Source organism: Euphorbia lathyris, chromosome 5 (assembly GCF_963576675.1).
Source record: "Euphorbia lathyris chromosome 5, ddEupLath1.1, whole genome shotgun sequence".
Classification (NCBI taxonomy): domain Eukaryota; kingdom Viridiplantae; phylum Streptophyta; class Magnoliopsida; order Malpighiales; family Euphorbiaceae; genus Euphorbia; species Euphorbia lathyris.
In genome coordinates, this window is record NC_088914.1 from 68,986,856 (window position 1) to 69,008,985 (window position 22,130).

Below are 22,130 nucleotides of genomic sequence, written 5' to 3' on the forward strand. Positions count from 1 at the left end.
GTTGGCAATGGTGCAGACACACTTGTTTGGAAGTCGCCATGACTTCAAGCTGAGAACCCGTGTATTGAGAGCCATTGTCCACCGAGCATGGAGTTAACTAAGGTGGAACACCTGAAATGGGATGACGATGTGCTGAAGGATATGTTCAGTGATAGAGACCGGTGGCTGATTCTAAAAACTCCAATTTTTTACAACCTGAAACCTGAAAGGTGGTATTGGGTACACGAGAAAGACTGGAATTATTTGGTTAAATCGGGCTATGTTCAAGCTTCTGGCGTCATGATGACTGCTCAAGTGGGAAGTTCGACGTATTACTAGGCCTCTATCTGGCGATTACAGGTTCCTTCAGAAGTCCGAAATTTGATCTGGCGGGCTACATCCAACTGTCTTCCTACGATGCTGGTCCTGTGTTCCCATTACGTGCCGATCGACGACGTCTATCCGAGGTGAAGATTAGCGCCTGAATCTCCTTATCATGCCTTGGTATGGTGTCCTAAAGCTCGAGAAGTATGTCACTTTTTAATACTTAGCGATGTTAGTGCAGTTTTCTCGGATTTCTCGAGTTTCTGGCTTTATGTTGCATCACTGACTAATTGCAGGTGAGAGAGCAAGTTACGATGTTGTGCTGGGCCATATGGAATGTAATGAATGAACTCGTTTGGTAGGAGCGCCACGTGCAGGAAGTGGTGGTGTTTAGTGGTGCCACGGAGTTTCTATCTCGATAGAGTCAAGCCCCTATCAAAACTTATGCGCGGCTTGTTATGTCCGTTACTCCATCTGTTTGGACTCTCTTACGAATGTTGAAAATATGAAGAAGATAAAGATGGAAGTGAAAGTTATTATTGAAATCAAGAAGCTGTTTACAGAAAAGAATTACAGAAAAAAATGTAGTAATTACAAATGCTAGCAGTTGCTCTTTTTATATAATAGAAATAACAAACTCTAAATAGCAATTGTAACTAATTGTAACAAGTGGATGAGCTGTAATCTTCTGTGACTGATTCACTGAAGTAAAATAAATTTGTTTTCTCAACATTCCCCTCTCAAATTGGTATGTGATCAACAATACCAAGTTTGGACATGAAGCTTGATAATTGTGTGCCTGTCATGACTTTAGTAAACAAGTCAGCTAACTGTTCTGTAGTTGAGATATGAGGTATAGTCAAAAATCCCTGTTCCACATACTCCCTTATGAAATGAACATCAATATCAAAATGCTTGGTTTTCTCATGATCAATAGGATTAGCCGCTATTGCTATGGCTGAAGTATTATCGCAATATACTGAAATAGGAAGCTCAATTGGAATTTTGAATTCCTTCAACAAAAAAGTTATCCACTTAATTTCACAGGCAGTTGTAGAAAGACTCCTGTATTCTGCTTCAGCTGATGACTTGCTGACAGTGGATTGCTTTTTGCTCTTCCAAGAAATCATTGAATTTCCAACAAAAATGCAATAACCTGTAATAGATCTTCTGCTTATTTTACAGACTGCCCAATCAGCATCACAATATGCCTTAACCTTGAAAATGGTTTGGGTTGGATAAAAAATGCCTCGTCCAGGACTTCCTTTGAGGTATCTGAGTATGTGCAATGCTGCATCCATGTGGTGAGTGCATGGTTCTGTCATGAACTGGCTGAGTTGTTGTGTAGCAAAACAAATGTCGGGCCTAGTAAAACCTAGATAAAGCAATCTTCCTATCAATCTTCTGTAGCTGTTAGGATTTTGTAACTTTGTTGAGATTGTTTTTCCTTGAAAACCTGAAGGAAGTGGAGAAGCAGCATCTGAAGCTGACTCTAAATGTGCATCTGCAATCAAATCTTTCATGTATTTGACTTGTGAAATCATCATTCCTGAAACAGATCGAGCCACTTCAATACCAAGGAAGTACTTCACATAACCGATATCCTTTATGGTGAATTCAGCATGTAAAAAATGCTTTAGTTTAATGATTTCTTCCTCTGATGTTCCTGTTATTAGAACATCATCGACATACAGAATCAAAACTAAAAAGCATTTTTGTGTGGATCTGGTGTAAAGACAATGATCGTGCTTGGACTTTAGAAAACCATACTTCAACAATTTGCTCGCCATCTCCTTATTCCATTGCCGTCCTGCCTGCTTGAGTCCATATAAAGACTTGACTAGTTTACAAACTTGTTGATATCCTGCTTTTGTATACCCTTCAGGAACTGTCATGTATAGATCTTTATCAATAAAACCATGCAAGTAAGCGTTATTGATGTCGATTTGATGTACTGGCCAAGCATTGGCTGCTGCTATTGCTAAAAATAACCTCACCGTAACTACCTTTGCAACAGGTGAATAAGAGTCTGTGTAATCAATGCCATACACTTGATTGTAGCCTTTTGCAACTAGTCGGGCTTTAAATCTGTCAACTGTGCCATCTGGTTTTCTTTTAATGCGAAAAACCCATCTGGAATTTATAGCTTTCTTTCCTTGCGGTAGTGTAGTCAAAATCCAGGTTTTGTTTTCTTCTAGAGCTTGTAATTCTTGTTGCATGGCTCTAACCCATCTGTCATCTTTGATAGCCTCTGCATATGACTTAGGCTCTTTATCTTCTGTCAAATTTGCTAGGAATGCTGTGTGAGAGACTGAAAAAGAAGATGGTAATGTGTATGTGCCATCGGTTTGAACTTGAATCACAGCAACAAAGTCCTTCAGCCATTTTGGTTTAGTCAATGTCCTGCGTGGTCTCTGAGGTGTAACTGGAACGACAGGAGGATCAATAGAGATGTGTCTATTGAGTTGAGAGACTTGAAAGTCTGCAGGATTATTGGTTAAATTATCAAGTTGAACATCATTATCTGGTTGTGACATTGCATCATCATCATTGGGTGGAATATTTACATCTGGATGTAATGGCATTTCATTATCTGCAAAAACTTGATCATGAGTTAGAAACAAATCTGTAGCTATATTTTCCTGTGTAATGACATTAGGGAGAATAGGATTTGGTGAAGAATGTGGAATTGCAGCCGTTTTGTTCCTTTTACAAGGAAAAATACTTTCATGAAAAGTAACATCCCTGGTTACTTGTATGGTGTCAGTTGCACAATTGTAGACAACAAATCCTTTTTGACCTCCCTTATATCCTAGAAAAACTGCTTGTTGAGCTCTAGGATCAAATTTATCTTTGTGAGGCTTGGTATTAGTGACATAGCATAAGCACCCAAATACCTTTAAATTATCATACTTGGGCTTTCTTTTGTATAATCTCTCAAATGGTGTTTCCCAATTCAGACTTTCAACTGGTAACAAATTGATTATGTGTGTTGCTGTCATAATTGCCTCACCCCAAAATCTAGTTGAAACCCCAGATTGAAATAATAAAGCCATTGCCACTTCCAATAAATGTCTATGTTTCCTTTCTATAACCCCGTTTTGTTGAGGTGTATAGGGACAACTCTTTTGGTGCATAATACCAAGGTCTTTAAACACCTTTTGACACTTTAAACTAATGAATTCTGTGCCATTGTCACTCCTAATGACTTTGACTGTGATTGTGAATTGATTCTGGACTAGAAGAAGAAACTGTTGTAATGCTTCACTCACTTCTGTTTTAGATTGCAACAAAATAGTCCATAATGCTTTTGAGTAATCATCCATAATTGTCAAGATAAATCTAGCACCAGTAGTAGAAGTTTTGTGATATGGACCCCATATATCAATATGTAACAAATCAAACGCTTTATTAGAAACTGAAGTACTCATTGGAAATGCAGTTCTGTGTTGTTTTGCCAAAGGGCAAATTTCACAATGTTTCTTACATTCTTTACAATCCAAATCACTAATGTGCTTCAATTTCTTCCAAGAGACATGACCCAGTCTATAGTGCCATATTAGGTCAATATCTATATCAAAACAACTAACTGCAGTAGCTACATGGTTTTTATTCAGAAATTGCTGCATGATTTCTGGCTGGAATGACTTCTTTGTAAGCAAATATAGTCCATTCTCCAAGAAACCAATAGCCAATACCTCCTTAGTCTTCTGGTCCTGTAATATGCAGTGTCCAGGTTGAAAATTCACAATAACATCTATTTCTTTTAACAATTGTCCCACTGAAAGTAAATTGAACTTGAAAGAAGGAGCATGCAACACATTCTTTATCTGTAATTTATCAGAAAAATTGACTATTCCTGAATGTGTAATTCTCTTGCTACTGCCATCTGGTATTGTGACCATTCTACCAACTGTTAATTTTGTGCATTTCTCAAATAATTCAATATTAATGCACATGTGACATGTAGCCCCTGAATCTATGATCCATGTATCATTATTTAATGGATGCATTGAATAAGTAAGTGAGTACACATTACCTGCAAATCCAGAAAAACAAGCAGCACTAGCCATGTCATTTGTAGATTTGTTATTCATCATGAACTTCTTGAATTCTCTCTGCATCATCTGAGAAAACATTGCTGAGTGATCCTCCTCAAATTCTTCATTGTGATCAGAACTGGTAGCCAAGTGAGCCTGAGAATTGGATTTCTTTCCCCCTCCCTTTTTCTTTCCAGTCTTGAACCATTCAGGGTAACCTTTTAATTTGAAACAATTATCTTTAAGATGTCCAGGCTTTTTGCAGTGTGAACAAACCATATCCTCTTTTGATGTTGAAGCAAGATTGGCAACTTCAAACTTTTCTGTGCCAGTTCCTACATTCTGCTTTTGCCTTTCCATTTTCTAGATCATGGCATAAGCTTTGTTGACAGACGGTAATGGATCCATCATCAGGATCTGATCACGAGCAGAGTCATAGACATCGTTTAATCCCATTAAAAATTGCATCAAGTGTTGTGCTTCCACCATTGCCAACATTTGCTTCACAACTGCAATGTTACCACAAACACAAACTGGAATTGGGTTTAATTCTGCCAAGTCTTCCCAAAGTTTCTTCATTTGTGTATAATAGATACAAACAGATGAATTTTCTTGAGCAAGATTACTCAAATTCTTCTGGATTTGGTAAATCAATGGGCCATTAGATTCGCCAAATCTCTGCTCCAATTCAAGCCACAATTCACGAGCTGTTTTACAGTAAAGGAAAGATTCGACAAGATCCTTTGATATAGCACCAAAGATCCAGGATAGAACCATATTATCTGTTTTCTTCCATTTCTTGTACAGATCGGAGCCAATTGGTGGTTGAATATTATCTTCCATTACAAATTCCAACTTATCCTTTGCAATTAAACCTACTTTAATCGCACGAATCCAAGATAAGTAATTGTTGGAGTTTAGAGGAGCACTAACCAGTGATAATCCAGGATTATCTGAATTTTGCAAATCCATAAAGGACAATTGCTGATTTCCAGAACCATGAGTGTTACCATTCCTTTCTCCAGAATTCTCTGTATTTGTCATCGTTGTAGGATCTACTTCACGATCTACTTCGAATTCTTCTTCACGATCTACTCTGAATTCTTCTTCAATTTCTGCTTCGATTTCTTCTTCGTTGAACAAATCAGCAAATGAATTTTGATTGCGATTGCGTTTCTGAGTCTTGTTTTGCTTCTTTACCATCTATCTTCTCGATACGGAAATGCGGAAAAAAAATCTCAGGAACTATGCATTTCTGAGCTCTGATACCATCTTACGAATGTTGAAATATAAAGAAGATAAAGATGGAAGTGAAAGTTATTATTGAAATCAAGAAGCTGTTTACAGAAAAGAATTACAGAAAAAAATGTAGTAATTACAAATGCTAGCAGTTGCTCTTTTTATACAATAGAAATAACAAACTCTAAACAGCAATTGTAACTAATTGTAACAAGTGGATGAGCTGTAATCTTCTGTGACTGATTCACTGAAGTAAAATAAATCTGTTTTCTCAACAGACTCCGCCGGTACCAGGACAACTAAAGGTAAATGTTGATGTTGTTGTGTTTAAGGAAGATCAGTGGGTCGGTTTTGGGATGTTAGCGCGAGATACAGACAGACGGTTCCTAGCGGGTCGGAGTGGTTGTCTGAATTGTCCTATGGACGCATTACTAGTGGAGGCTATGGCCTACAAGGAGGCTCTCCACTGGGTATAATGACAAGGGTGGTGTAACACCCATTTTTAAATAAAAGAAAATAAAACCATAACTCTGAAATATCATAAATATGTATGTATATATTACATAGTTATTAATAACATATTAATAATAACCAAAAACCTACCTAATAAGGTAGTCATATAGCCATATTTAGATAAAGAGGAAACAAACAAAATTTTCAGTTTACTGATTACAAAGGAAAACCTTTTTCTTTTTTTTCTTTTTTAGTTGCATATGCATATTCATCAATAAAGGTTATAGGTAATAAATTAGACAATATTTATTACCTAATATTTCTAATCAACTTCAATAAATTAGACAATATGTATATATATATAAAATCGTAATCTGACCAATAGGAAAAATTGGTTAATTAAAACTTGCACTTCAAAGTACTGATTCTTTTGAACTTGAAATGTACCGTCAACTTATTCCGAACCAAAAATATAGTTTCGATGTCAATTGAACTAATAATATATAGATTGACATACAAGGTCTCAGTAATTAATCAAGGTAGCAAAAATTAAAATCCTAAAGACGACGACTTCACCTACTGACCGATCGAAACCAGCGTCCCTAATCTCTTATTCCTGAAAAGTGATGGTGGCAAGGGGTGAGCTGCCGACTCAATAAGGTAGTTAATTAAATACACAGTTCAACCACATGCGCATACAATAGTTTCGTGCATTTAATTTATAGGTTATCAAGCAACATATTTATCAATTTACAAATTAATAGTCGTTCAATTTAAGGGCCCTGCTTATCCTAGTCTAGTAATACTCAATGGTTGCTTGGCCATAATATCTATATCACGGGTGTACCCTATCGTAACAAATACCCGGTACCCCAATGATATACCTTTAGGTACCCTATCGTAACAAATACCCGGTACCTGACATCCTATTGTAACAAATACCCGGTGTCAATATTTCACATGATCATACTAGTCAATTTTCTCAATTCAGTCGCAACCATTGAATATACTATCCTAGATAAGCTCATATTCTCATAATTTTCCAGTCTTTCAGATTATCCAAATTATCAAGTGTATCATAATAAATTTCATTCTAACCTCAATAAGTCTCGGTCTAAAACCATTATATCAACACAACCATCAATACCAAAATCAATTAACTCACGTCACCGCAATCATCATAAATACCAAGTATACATGTCAAACATATAATTCAAATTAATAAGCAACCATTACACCAAGTCAAGTATAACACCCAAACATACAAGCACAAATACTATATATTTAATTAACCACTTACCTCTATTACTCAAAGCAAATCTTGTTATTCAGCTAATTCTTTTAGTCTATCTTTCGTTTGATCCTCGGGTCCTATATATAATTATTCATGAATTAATAGTTCAATATACTATATATGCAGGTCAATTACTTGAACAATAATAATAATAATAAGGACAAAAGCTAACTTGGTTATCTCATTATTAAACTTCCTAGGAATCCGAAACAAATTGGAGATTAGCAAAAGAAGGCTATGTATAGAAAAGAATAATCAATTGGCTAGTTGAGTGTATAAGCAAAATAAGAAGAATATTGAATTATTTCTAAATTGGTAAAAAGAGAGAGATGGGTCCAACAAAAAAAATCCTATTGCCACCAAAGTTTATAAATGTATTATAAAATCTTGTTCTCTGTTTTCAAGAAAAGAATCGACAACAACAAATCATGAATTGAAGTAAAAAGATAGGGTTTTAACATTACCACAGTTGAGAATCTTCTTCACCTAGAAAGCATAGGTTTCCTCTCGAGTATAATAGGTTTTTCTCAAAGAAAGAGGTGCGGCTCCTTGAAAAAAATAAGGGTTTCGCTTTTGTTCTCTATTTATAGGGGTTTTATCCCTAGTGGGTATATTTCACTAAAATAACTGCTCCCTATTATATTTAATACATAATACAATTATCACTAGTGAATAAATTAAATATGATTTAATTATACAAACTATGCTAATATAATATATTTTAATTTCAGTATATAAGTGCATGAACATATTTAATGTCCGCATTTTTATTATTATTTTACGGGTGTTACAGTTCTCTCCCCCTAAAAGAAATTTCGTCTCGAAATTTACGTACCTGAAGCATCAAAGAGATGAGGATATTTTTGTCTCATGTGTTCCTCAATTTCCAATGTGGCTTCGCGTAGAGACCGATGGTGACTCCAACGAACTCTCACCTTTGGAATCTCTCGCCTCCTCAATTTTCTTATCTGGGTCTCTAATATCTCCACCGGCTCTTCCTTGTATGTCAAATCCCTGACCACTTGGATTTCTGGTTCAGGGATCACATGACTCGGATCCGATCGATACTTTCTTAGCATTGACACGTGAAAAACGTCATGAATCTGTGCTAGCTCTACCGGTAGTGATAATCTGTATGCCAAGGGTCCTATCCGTTCTGTGATCTCATATGGTCCGATGTATCTAGGGCTTAGCTTTCCTCTTTTCCCAAAACGAACAATTCCTCTCCAAGGTGAAATCCTTAAGAACACACGATCTCCTACTTCATACTCCATCTCCCGACGATGCTTATCAACATAACTTTTCTGTCTGTCTTGTGCCGCTTGTATACACTTCTTTACTGTCTCGATCTTCTCAACTGTCTCTTATACCAATTCAGGTCCTTCCAACTGCCTCATGCCTTCCACATCCCAACAAACAGGATTCCTGCACTTCCTACCATATAGAGCTTCGTATGGTGCCATCCCGATGCTAGAATGGAAACTATTATTATAAGCAAACTCAATCAAAGGCAAATGCTTATCCCAATCTCCCTGAAAATTTAATACACAAGCCCTCATCATATCTTCTAGGGTCTGAATAGTGCGTTCTGATTGTCCATCTGTTTGAGGATGAAAAGCTGTGCTAAAATTCAGCTTTGTTCCTAAAGCTTTTTGCAAACTACTCCAAAATCGAGAAGTGAAACGGGGATCCCTATCTGATACAATAGAGACGGGAACACCATGCAATCTCACAATCTCATCCCGATATAACCTTGCTAACTTGTCTAAAGGATCAGTTTGCCGCATTGGCAAGAAATGAGCAGATTTAGTTAGCCGGTCTACAATCACCCAAATGGCATCATGTTTATGCAGTGTCCTAGGTAGTCCAATAACAAAGTCCATGGTGATCCTTTCCCATTTCCATGATGGAATAGCTAAAGGTCGTAATTTTCCAACTGGTGCTTGATGTTCCGCTTTAACTTGCTGACATGTAAGACATTTAGCCACAAATTCAGCAATGTCTTTCCTCATAGCCCGCCACCAGTAATGTGGTCTCAAGTTTCGATATATTTTTGTACTACCTGGATGCATTGCATATGGTGCATTATGCGCCTCCTTCATAACCTCAATCTTCAACTCCCCTAATTCAGGTATACACACTCGACTTCCCATCATAATCATCCCGTCACCTCGAATGGAAAAGTTGGGCTTCTTCCCCTGTTGAATCTTCTCTTTCATTTTCTGAAGATAAAGATCTTGAGCTTGCATTTCCATAACCCTATCTTCCAACATTGGCCTTACTTGTAGTGTAGCCATCAACCCATTCACCTCATCCACATTTAATCTCACGTTCATAGCCCTTAAATCCACTAATGATGTTATATTATGACCCCTCATGCTCGCTAACACTTCTGAAGTCTTCCTACTCAATGCATCTGCTACAACATTCGCTTTGCCCGGGTGATAATCAATGGTGCAGTCATAATCCTTTAATAACTCGATCCATCTCCTTTGCCTCAAATTCAACTCCTTTTGTGTAAGGATATATTTCAGACTCTTATGATCAGTGAGAATTTGAAATGTTTCTCCATACAAGTAATGTCTCCAAATCTTCAAGGCATGAACAATTGCTGCTAACTCCAAATCATGTGTGGGGTAATTCACCTCATGTGTTCTCAACTGACGAGAGGCATAAGCAATCACCTTTCCGTTCTGCATCATCACACATCCCAAACCATGCTTTGAAGCATCAGTATACACCACAAATCCACCTCTACCAGATGGTAGTACTAACACTGGTGATGATGTCAATCTTTTCTTCAATTCATCAAAACTCTTATGGCACTGCTCATTCCATTGATAGACTACACCTTTCCTTAGCAACTTCGTTAATGGGCCAGCAATAATTGAAAATCCTTCCACAAACCTTCTATAGTAACCTGCTAAACCTAGAAAACTCCTTACTTCAGTCACGCTTTTTGGTGGATTCCACTCCATGATAGCCTTCACTTTAGTCGGATCAGGCATAACCCCATCCTTAGACACCACATGACCCAAAAAGACTACATGTTCCATCCAAAATTCACACTTACTCAATTTTGCATATAATTCATTCTCCTTTAAAATTTGCAACACTATTCCTAGATGCAACTCATGCTCCTCTTTCGTTTTTTAGTACACCAAAATATCATCAATAAATACGATCACAAACCGATCCAAGTACTGCTGAAATGTGCGGTTCATTAGAGCCATGAATGCAGCTGGTGCATTTGTCAATCCAAATGGCATCACTAGAAACTCATAGTGCCCATAACGCGTACGAAAAGCTGTCTTGGAAACGTCTTTATCCGCTACCCTCAATTGCCAATATCCAGACCTCAAATCAATCTTTGAAAAGATTTTTGCTCCCTTCAACTGATCCAACAAATCATCAATCCTCGGCAAAGGGTACCTGTTCTTCACAGTTACCCTATTCAGTTGTCGATAATCGATACAAAGTCGCATACTCCCGTCCTTCTTCTTCACGAATAAGACTGGTGCACCCCAAGGTGAAGTGCTTGGTCTAACAAAGCCTTTATCTAACAATTCCTCTAATTGTTTCTTCAACTCCTCCAACTCAATGGGTGCCATTCTGTATGGTGCAATAGATATAGGAGCCACCCCTGGTAGGGTATCAGTGGTAAAGTCTACTTCTCTATGTGGAGCCAAACCAGGTAACTCATCTAGAAACACTTCAGGAAACTCCCTCACCACTGGTATATCATCCAATTCTGGACCTTCAACCTTAGTGTCCATTATATGAGCTAGAAATGCATCACAACCTTCCCTAATCCAACGAAAAGCTTGGATAGCTGATACTAAGCACGACGGAACAACTACTCGTTTTCCTACAAATACTACCGCATCCCCTTTGGTAGACTTTATCACTACTTCCTTTGCACAACAGTCTACAACTGCCTTATGTTGAGACAACCAATCCATCCCTAGGATGATATCAAATTCCTTGAAATCCATTAGGATTAAATCTGCATGAAACTCCATTGCTCCTATTTTAATTGGACAAGCTCTCCTAACATTATTCACCACCACACTACTACCCATAGGCATACAAACACGCAATTCATAACCAAGTGATTCTATATTACCAGGTATTTTCAAAGCTAAAGCAAATGTCATGTATGAATGTGTGGATCCTGGATCTATCAAAACAAAAGCTGGAATATCAAAAATAGAAATAGTACCGGTGATGACTTCAGGAGAAACAAGTGCCTCATCTCCGGTCATTGCATGCACTTGTGTTTGATATTGTGCTTGAGTTGCTTGAACTCCGCTCACACTAGGACCTCCACCTTGGCCTCCTCGGCCTCTACCACGACCTCTGCCCGCACTAGCACCACTATCGCCCATACTGCTTTGTCCCACCGTAGCAGAAGGAGTGCTACCACTAGTACCTCTAGCTGTCGTACAGTCACGCTGGATGTGACCAAGCTCACCACAACCATAACAAACAATCCTCCCAACTCTCCAACATGGTCCAAAATGATTCCTGCCACAAGTGACACAAGTTGGTGGTGGTGTAGACCTTCTCTCAAAAGAACCTCCAGCTCCAGCACTTAATGCTCGACCAGTACCCACAGATGGAGCACTATAAGAACTATGCTCACCAGTACCTCGGCCATACCCAGAAGATCTCCTAAATCCCGACCTGCCGCCACTTCTAAAACTAGAAGCTCCATGTTGAAACTCTGACCTACCGCTCGAGTGCTCATAAGACCCCCCCTCTTTTAAAAGAAGTATTTTGTTCTCCCCGAGACTCTGAATATCTCCTCTTAGCACCTTCTACACGCCTCTCCTCCCGATGAGTGCGCTCCACTCTGGTGGTTGTTTCTAGTAAGATCTTAAATTCAGTAATCTTTACTGCTAGAAACTTCTGAATCTCCAATCTAAGACCCTGCTCAAAACGGTAACACTTATCCTCCTCAGTTGCCACTGCATCTAGAGCATACTTGAAAAGTTCAGCAAATCGAAGCTCATATTCAGCTACTGTCATATTACCCTGCTTCAGATTGTAAAATTCCACTTTCTTCTCATCTCGGTACACTCGAGGCATATACCTATCAGCAAACTCCTTCTTGAAGTCTTCATATGTTAGTACCCTAGGAGCAACAACAGCTCTCTCGATAGACTCCCACCAAATAATAGCATGCTTCTTCAGTAAAGAGACAATGTAGTCCAATCGCTGCTCAAGAGTGCACTTCAATCTGGTCAACACTCTTTCAGTGTCCTTCAGCCATTCCTCAGCTTTGGTAGGGTCAGTGGTACCCTCAAAGTTTTCTGCCCCCATCTTCCTTAATCTCTCATAGTTAAGATCAATTAAAGGACCCGTCTGAGCCTGAGCCTGAGCTTGAGCTTGAGCTTGAGCTGCCATTGCAGTCATCATTTCAGCAAACTGATGTAAGTTTTGTGGCATACCAGCTCCCGATACGTTTGAAGACCTAGCTCCATCAACAACGTTTGGAGGTGCAAATGATGCATGTTATGTTGGGACCCAACAGAGTCCTCACTAGACGCTCGGTCAGTATGTGTTCTACCTCTGGATGACATGATCCTATGATGTATCATATATAACATTAATGCACAATTCAACAAATAATATCACATAATCGTCCATAATAACACAAATAAACAATTTTACGTAACCGTCCCTAAGAACGTCAACCTGGCTCTGATACCACTAAATGTAACACCCATTTTTAAATAAAATAAAATAAAACCATAACTCTGAAATATCATAAATATGTATGTATATATTACATAGTTATTAATAACATATTAATAATAACCAAAGACCTACCTAATAAGGTAGTCATATAGCCATATTTAGATAAAGAGGAAACAAACAAAATTTTCAGTTTACTGATTACAAAGGAAAACCTTTTTCTTTTTTTTCTTTTTTAGTTGCATATGCATATTCATCAATAAAGGTTATAGGTAATATTTCTAATCAACTTCAATAAATTAGACAATATGTATATATATATAAAATCGTAATCTGACCAATAGGAAAAATTGGTTAATTAAAACTTGCACTTCAAAGTACTGATTCTTTTGAACTTGAAATGTACCGTCAACTTATTCCGAACCAAAAATATAGTTTCGATGTCAATTGAACTAATAATATATAGATTGACATACAAGGTCTCAGTAATTAATCAAGGTAGCAAAAATTAAAATCCTAAAGACGACGACTTCACCTACTGACCGATCGGAACCAACGTCCCTAATCTCTTATTCCTGAAAAGTGGTGGTGGCAAAGGGTGAGCTGCCGACTCAATAAGGTAGTTAATTAAATACACAGTTCAACCACATGCGCATACAATAGTTTCGTGCATTTAATTTATAGGTTATCAAGCAACATATTTATCAATTTACAAATTAATAGTCATTCAATTTAAGGGCCCTGCTTATCCTAGTCTAGTAATACTCAATGGTTGCTTGGCCATAATATCTATATCACGGGTGTACCCTATCGTAACAAATACCCGGTACCCCAATGATATACCTTTAGGTACCCTATCGTAACAAATACCCGGTACCTGACACCCTATCGTAACAAATACCCGGTGTCAATATTTCACATGATCATACTAGTCAATTTTCTCAATTCAGTCGCAACCATTGAATATACTATCCTAGATAAGCTCATATTCTCATAAGTTTCCAGTCTTTCAGATTATCCAAATTATCAAGTGTATCATAATAAATTTCATTCTAACCTCAATAAGTCTCGGTCTAAAACCATTATATCAACACAACCATCAATACCAAAATCAATTAACTCACGTCACCGCAATCATCATAAATACCAAGTATACATGTCAAACATATAATTCAAATTAATAAGCAACCATTACACCAAGTCAAGTATAACACCCAAACATACAAGCACAAATACTATATATTTAATTAACCACTTACCTCTATTACTCAAAGCAAATCTTGTTATTCAGCTAATTCTTTTAGTCTATCTTCCGTTTGATCCTCGGGTCCTATATATAATTATTCATGAATTAATAGTTCAATATACTATATATGCAGGTCAATTACTTGAACAATAATAATAATAATAAGGACAAAAGCTAACTTGGTTATCTCATTATTAAACTTCCTAGGAATCCGAAACAAATTGGAGATTAGCAAAAGAAGGCTATGTATAGAAAAGAATAATCAATTGGCTAGTTGAGTGTATAAGCAAAATAAGAAGAATATTGAATTATTTCTAAATTGGTAAAAAAAGAGAGATGGGTCCAACAAAAAAAATCCTATTGCCACCAAAGTTTATAAATGTATTATAAAATCTTGTTCTCTGTTTTCAAGAAAAGAATCGACAACAACAAATCATGAATTGAAGTAAAAAGATAGGGTTTTAACATTACCACAGTTGAGAATCTTCTTCACCTAGAAAGCATAGGTTTCCTCTCGAGTATAATAGGTTTTTCTCAAAGAAAGAGGTGCGGCTCCTTGAAAAAAATAAGGGTTTCGCTTTTGTTCTCTATTTATAGGGGTTTTATCCCTAGTGGGTATATTTCACTAAAATAACTGCTCCCTATTATATTTAATACATAATACAATTATCACTAGTGAATAAATTAAATATGATTTAATTATACAAACTATGCTAATATAATATATTTTAATTTCAGTATATAAGTGCATGAACATATTTAATGTCCGTATTTTTATTATTATTTTACGGGTGTTACAGGTGGCGCATAGTTGCTATTGAAACAAACAGTATACTTGTTACGCAGGCGCTGGCAAATACATCAGTTCCACCCTTGTATTTTGGTTTTATCATCGAGGAGTGTAAAGCTCTCTGACAAGTTATAGGGAATTGCTCAATTTGCTTTGTGAAACATTCAGCGAACGTCTCTGCTCATGTTCTGGCACGAGCAATGAGTTTCTCGCTTGAATATAGGAGTTGGGAGTCTGTTCCCCCTCTTTTTTCTAATTCATTAATTTTAGGAAAAAGTACAAAAATAAACCTTGTGGTTACACCTGTTTTCGAACAACACTCATGTGGTTTAAAAGTTTGCAAAATGGTACATTGAGGTTCATTCCTTTAGCAAACGCATACCAAATTGACTAACGGTGTTAAAAGTCAAAAAGAAAAGAATTAGTTTGATCCTTATATTTATTTATTTTATAAATTAACCCCCTTATTATCTAATTATTACAAACAAACTCCAAAATAAAAAATAAAAATCAATTATACCATCTTATCCAACTCTTTAATTTCTTATTTTTTTTCTTCTTTCTCTATCTTCTCTCTTAATTTTTCTCTCTCTCTAAAATCAATTGAACCACCAAACAAACACTCCATTTTTCTCTCTCTTTAATTTTCCTCTCTCTAGAATCATTCCCGTTGGCTATAGAGTTTTCACTCCGAGCCGGAATCATCGAGTACTGTGGAAATGTGAAATTCAGAGAAAGGCAGAGAATTAGTAGAAGCATGTAGCTGATGATGATGATGATGATCGGCACCATCGCATTTTTCCATTACTTATTTCTTTCTGCCGACTGATTGCAACCGCTGCTCCAATTCTTTCACAAAATTGATCGCACCGTCGATTATTGACTCCTTATTTTGTGAGTTTAATCATCAGAAATTCGATCTATTATATCCTATTTTGTACGAATTCAAAAAAGAGAAACGCAGAAGAATTAGGGAATTACTCTTTGGACTTAGGATTCTGGCATTAAAGATCAGAGAACCGAGAGATACTCATTCATCTGCTTTCTTCTATTGCGTTCTACTGCAATGTGAGTCATTCTCTGATTCTCAATCTCTTCTTTGTTCTTCCTGTTCCTAAATCGACGTCTCTTAGCTCGAACATGCACAATAGATGATGAATCTAGATGATTTTCAGGTAAATCGGAAGGAGAAGACGTTAATCCATTGGTGGAATAATGGGGTGTTTATTTGGTGGTTCAATTGAATTTAGAGAGAGAGAAAGTAAGAGAGAAGAGATAGAAAGAGAAAAAAAAATTAAAGAGATGAAGAAGATGGTATAATTGATTTTTATTTTTTATTTTGGAGTTTGTTTGTGATAATTAGATAATAAGGGGATTAATTTATAAAATAAATAAATATAAGGACCAAACTAACTCTTTTCTATTTGACTTTTAACACCGTTAGTCAATTTGGTATGTGTTTGCTAACGGAATGAACCTCAAGGTACCATTTTACAAACTTTTAAACCACATAGATGTTGTTCGAAAACAGATGTAACCACAAGGTTTATTATTGTACTTTTCCCTTAATTTTATCTTAATAAAATTCTGATTTATCTTTTAAAAAAAAACCTTTCAAAGTCTTCCAAATATAACTTAATTATAAAAAATTGTCTAAATTATTTATTAAATTTTTACTCCCTCCATATCTATATAAGTGATGTTCTAGCCTAATTCACACAAAATAAGAAAACTAATTTTAACATGTAAAATACATCTACACCCTTTATTAATGCTAAATTATAACCTAATTTCTCTTTCATCTTTCGTCTCTTTCCTCGTTTCTCTCTAAAATAAGCCATAAAGATCATCTTTTGGATTGAAATTTGTTTATCCATTCTCTATGGTTTTCAACGATTTGTTTTTAAAAATAGAATTGCTTCTTCAACTTCCTATAAATCTCTACTCATCAATTTGGTGCCGGTTTTTTGGATGAAATTTTTATTTCACCATCAAAATGTTTTCCGCCATAATTTTGAAATTGAAAATCTGTGAAACTTGTTGGGTTCTTACAAGTATAACTTGATGATTTAATCATGTACAATTCAATCCAAATCTTATGGACCCATATATACAACAAACAGAAACACAACCTAATAAAAAGGAATGGTAATTCAAATATGCCTTTTTATCTTAACGTTAATCCTAATGCTCCAATTATCTAGAATTTTCGGTTCGATTTGAATATGGAGCCACAAGGAGAAGAAGATGGAATGCATGAAATCGAGTTCAACTCAGAGCCATTTGTAGAACAAGATGGAACTCATAACAACACTCAATTGGAAGGAGGACTATACGAAGGTATAATCTTAAAACTCTGCATTTGTCATTAGTATTCTGATTTTCTAAACTTCCAAAATTGAAATATATTGATGTTATTCTCCTCTGAAAGTCAGACAGCGTAATAGTTGTATGCAATTTATTTGTGGAATTAAAGATTATTTGGACTTGCATGCTTTATGGTAAGCTTCCACTTTTATTCATCTTTTAACAACCATTCTTTTAGATGCCATGTCCTTTATAAAAATTTGAGTTCATATATGATACAAATAGTACCAGCAATGAGAAGCCCAGGATTTTGTCAGCTCATTTCATGTCTCTCGGCCATTGAATTGCCATGATTTTGTATTTTGAAATTTTAAAATATGAAATGGCTACATGTTCAAAGTTCATATATGACACATCGTGAAGCATGAACCTAAATTCATACCGAATTTGTAGATTCATCAAGTAGATAATCAATAGTTAGATGGATCGAAATTGAAGATTACAGTAATATGAAAGTAATTAGGTTCATCAAACTATGACATCAAAAAATAAAGAAATTAGAGCTCTACCTAATACTCCATATTAATGGGTAGTGGAAACAAACTGATGATTGCACCATAAATTATTCTAATCTTTCATGCAACCTCCACTTTACTACCATTCCCATATTTTATCAAGTGGGAAGTCACTGTCTCAGTCTTAGATGTGGGTTAGGTGGAAGCAACCTATATTTAAGCAGTCTATCCAATAATATGAATATCTTGACTAGTTTAAATTTGTAGCAAACAAGTTTAGTGTGAGAAACAAAACGTCCAACTTGAATTCATTATGCCTTTCATACCTATATAAGCATTTGGATAGGTGTAGTAGGTAAGAGGACACATTCTAAATCAAATAAAAAACAATGAGAATAAACATCTTTTTCTATTTACTTGTCTTTTTGCTTGTTTACGCCGAGGATTTTATAGAGAGATCTACTCATGGTCTTCTGTTGAGGATGAGTTTTCTGGATGGTTTTATATTTGGGACAACATCATCTACTTTCCAAGTTGTTTCTCGCAAGTGTGTTTATTTGTTCAAGTTATTGTTTCAATTCATAGAAAACCCTTTTTCGCTAAATATATAGAATATTGTGAGCAATTAATTATGGCAAGTATTCTCTTGTGAGCAAAAATATAGTTTTTGTTGAATATATTTTTGTCCTATATGCAAATGAAGATGCATTAGTAGACATGTATCAATGATCCCTATGTATATGGTCATATATGCTTAATGACCCATATGTACATTGTTTACATATGTTTAATTTAGACTTAATGCATCATTTGCCCCGTGAACTTGTCCTAAAAGCTTGGTTGGCCCCTAAACTTTTAAAGTATCTCGATAGCTCACTAAACTTGCATAAAATATTCAGTTAGCTCCCTAAACTTGTGTAAAATGTAATCAATTAATCACTCGGTTGTAAAAAAGTAAGTTAAATGTGAAAGTTATGTTGCACGCATCTTAAAAAAGTAAAAGAACCAAGGTGAGGTTATGTGATTCTAATATTAGAGAAGAAAGAGTTTTATAGTTGAACAAGTATGAACTTCCTTTTTAATATGTTTTAATCTATTTTGTGAATTATGTAATCACATTCTAAAACACTTTTTTTTATGAAAGGCTCGGACGAGTTTAGGCTTGCATACGGACATCCCAACTATGTTGGCACCCCCTAGCGCTAGCCTAAACCAACCCAAGTATTATTAAAAAAATGAAAGAATGATACAAGAAAGAGAAGTCAAAGAGTGCATAAATGGGAAACATTACATAAATCATAAAAAACAAAAGCCTGAAAGAAGGCAGGTGTAGAGTGCCACCAAATTAAATTTGAAGCCGTGACCCCAAAACGAGCCATCGCGTCCGCTGATCTGTTGCCTTCGCGGTAAATGTGTTTTACTTTTACTTCCATTTGAGAGCATAATTGTAAACAATGCAACCATTGCTGTCTTATTGTCTAGGGAACCGACACTGAGCGAGTTTTGAGTAATTGCACAGTCAGGCTTGAGTCCGATTCGACCCAGAGCTTGAGCCAACCCTTCTCCCAAGCCATTTCTACCGCAAAAATTACGGCACGTAGTTCCACAATGAGCGTGAAGCTATTTGGAATCAGGAATGCGAAACTGCCTTTCATGAATACTCTTTCATTTTGATAAATTCCACCTGCGCCTGCTGCCCCGGGGGAACCCGTACACGAACCGTCTATATTAACTTTTATCCAGCCAGAGCCAGGTGCTAACCACCGTACCTGAACGATATTAGGAGCCGGTGGAGGGCAGGCAGCCGCCGTATGCGTTTCCTGAAGGTGGAAACGGAGAGAAGCAGTTGCGTTTTGGATTGAAGGAAGCTCATCATTGAAAATGGCATTATTTCTGAATTTCCAAATTAACCAAGGGCATGTCACCCATTCTAAGACACTTACAATACATATTCCGCATTTAACTTACTTTTTTACAACCGAGTGATTAATTGATTATATTTTATGCAAGTTCAGGAAGCTAACTGAATATTTTATGCAAGTTCAGGAGGCTATCGAGACGCTTTGAAAGTACAGGGGCCAATTAAGCTTTTTGGACAAGTTTAGGGGACAAATGATGTATTTAAACCTTTAATTTATTCTTTACTTGTGATTTTTCTTTCTATAATGCTTTAATCAATTATTTTATGTACAAATTTGCATTTTAAACTTTAATTTCTTATAGCTTGTGGATTAATATAATCTTGTATATTCTTTGACAAGGATAATGGTATGAATAGAAAAAAAAAAGAAATTTGACCAATCCTGAACAGTATATGATATGCTATTACAAAAAAAATGTTGGTGGAAATCTTAAAAAAAAGGACGATGAGGGAAGTCGCATCAATTTTATCGGTTCTCATTCGTACAATTCAGCGAATTTGGAAAGAATAAAAAAAATTCTCCAATTGGTGATGTATCGAGTAAGAAAGCTAAAAAATATGGCCGCAAAAAAATTCATGTTGACTTAGAATGAATTCATGAGATTCCTTTACGTCAACAGACAACTATTCGGTCTTTAGCTTGTGCCTTGGATATTAGTAAGACTAAAGTAACAAAATTGTTAAAAGAAGGATTAATACGGCGACATTTTAATCCTATTAAACCTTTTTTGAAAGATGAAAATAGTAAGACTAAAGTAACAAAAAAGGTTTCTACACCTACTACTTCTTCTACAATGGCTTTATCTAGAAAGGATTCACCTTAGAAATGATGATAATGAAGGTGATGTTCCAAATCATCAGTCACATACGAGTTCTAAGAGAACTAAAGGCATGAAGAAAAATATCATATATTTGGTTCAGAAGGAAGTTCAACGACTGATGAAAGGAAAAGGACCAATGGATCACTCTTCCAGTTCACACAAAGTAAGCTCATAGTTCACAACTTTTTCTAGTTGTGGTAAAGATTTTTCATTCTCTTGTGCTGCTTCCACAAGACATATTGAGTGGATAATAGATTCCAGTGCATCCACTAATGTGTAGTGATATCAAAATTCTAACATATGTATTCAGCTTTTTTTCACATTCACATTTTGTTTACATGCATGATGGACAAATGAAGGTAGTACAGTTGGTCAAATCAAGATAAATGATAAAATACAATTGACATATGTGCTCTTCATTCCTGATTTTAAATACAATCTAGTTTCCATGGGGAAGTTACTTGCAAACAATCACCATATAGTGGTCCTGTTCATGGGATTAATATCGTTTTATATAGGACCAGGGTACTAAGGTAGTATTAGCCAATGGTAAGTTTTAACAAGGATTCCACAAGCTTATAAATGCATCAGTGCAACTTTTAGCTTTTCCAAACCATGAATTCTCTATAGATTTGAATACTCATAAAGTTAATAAATAATACAAGTTCTTTTCACATGTCTATATGACATGCTAGATTAGGTCATATTTCTTAAAAAAAAATTATTGCTAAGATTTTTTTTTACCTATTAATCGAAATTGTTGTTCCTATTGCGTGTGATGTGTATAAAGCCAAAACAAGTTAGGAAACCTTTCCTTGATAGTAGTATTAAGACTAGAGCTATTTTTGAACTTTACACATTAATGTTTGGGGTCCATATCTACAACCTACAATGATAGGGGCCAGATATATGTTAACTATTATAGATGGATACTCAAGATTAACATGGACTTTTCTTATTAGTTCTAAAGATCAAGTTTCTAATCTGCTTAATAATTTTCTTCATATGATTGAAGTTCAGTTCCAAACAGTGGTTAAAAGAATTTTCACAAATAATGGTTTTGATTTTATAGGGAAATCTACTCAACATATTTTGCATTCCTATGGCATCATGTATGAAGGTCATGTGTCTACACCCCAACAAAATGGTATTGTAGAAAGGAAACACATGCATTTCGCTGAAGTAGAAAGGGTTTTGCTATTTCCAGCTTAGTTAGCTATTCAATTCTGGGGTAAATCAACTCTACATGCTACTGACTTGATTAATCAATTCCAAGTGGAGTTTTGGGATGGAAAACTCATGAAATTGCACACCAGAAAAAGCATGATATTTCATATTTTAAAACTTTTGGATGGTTGTGTTATCTCGATTAAAGTTTTGCGTATCAATGCTCGAAGAAAATAACTTACATTATGAACCAATTTTTAAGGGGATGTATAATATTATTCATATTGATGAGAAGTGGTTTAACATTTCAAAAAGATCCAAGAAGTACTACTTG